We start from the raw sequence: 963 nt of genomic DNA, 5'->3' as shown, positions 1-963 counted from the left end.
TCCTCGTAAGTCAAATCACTATCCAGATGAATTGCTCTAAGGGGCACTGTATCCCTCAGAGGAATATCGGCCATCTCAGCATGGCACTTCTTCAACTGAGAAACGTGAAACACATCATGAACTCCTGACAGTCCTTTGGGTAACCCCAACTTGTAAGCTACCTCTCCCATACGCTCCAAAACTCGGTATGGTCCTACAAATCTTGGGGCTAACTTTCCCTTAACTCCAAATCGTTTAACACCTCGCAGACGTGACACTCATAGATATGTGTTGTCTCTGATTTTGTAGACTACTTCCTTGCGTTTGGAGTCTACATAACTCTTCTGTCGGGACTGAGCGACCTTCAGTCTATCCTGAATCAACTTAACCTTCTCTTCGGCCTCTTTAATCAAATCTGGTCCAAACAACTGACGGTCTCCCACTTCATCCCACATCAACGATGTCCTACACCTTCTTCCATACAAAGCTACGAAAGGTTCCATCACTACTAGAATCAGGGATTTTGCCGTCCGCTTGTGGACAGCAAACAAGGTCTTTGCCATCAGCTACCAAACAACAGACGACAAAGAACTGGCAGACGACAAAGAAGGTCTTTGCCATCTGTCATTTCTTTGCCGTCTGCTGGCAGACGGCAAAGAATCTTTGTCATCTGCCAGCGGACGGGAAAGAGGTGCTGATGGGTCCACTGGTTGCCAATACACTGCAATGGTCCATCCTCCCTCTTTACCGTCTGCTGACAGACGGTAAAGATTCTTTGCCATCTGTTGGCAGACGGCAAAGAGGGGTGGGGGGTTCCTTCTTCTACCGGATTAATCACGATTTTACCCCACCACGCCAACATCAACGCCCACCCCACCTCACCTCCACGGCAGCCAGCCCATCGCCGCCTCTTCTTCCCCTCCCCCTCTCATCCCTCATTCCCACCCATCACCCCCCGAACCTTCTAGAACCCCCCGAGGCCAG

Source organism: Triticum dicoccoides, chromosome 7B, assembly GCF_002162155.2.
Source record: "Triticum dicoccoides isolate Atlit2015 ecotype Zavitan chromosome 7B, WEW_v2.0, whole genome shotgun sequence".
Classification (NCBI taxonomy): domain Eukaryota; kingdom Viridiplantae; phylum Streptophyta; class Magnoliopsida; order Poales; family Poaceae; genus Triticum; species Triticum dicoccoides.
This window is presented reverse-complemented; position numbering follows the sequence as displayed.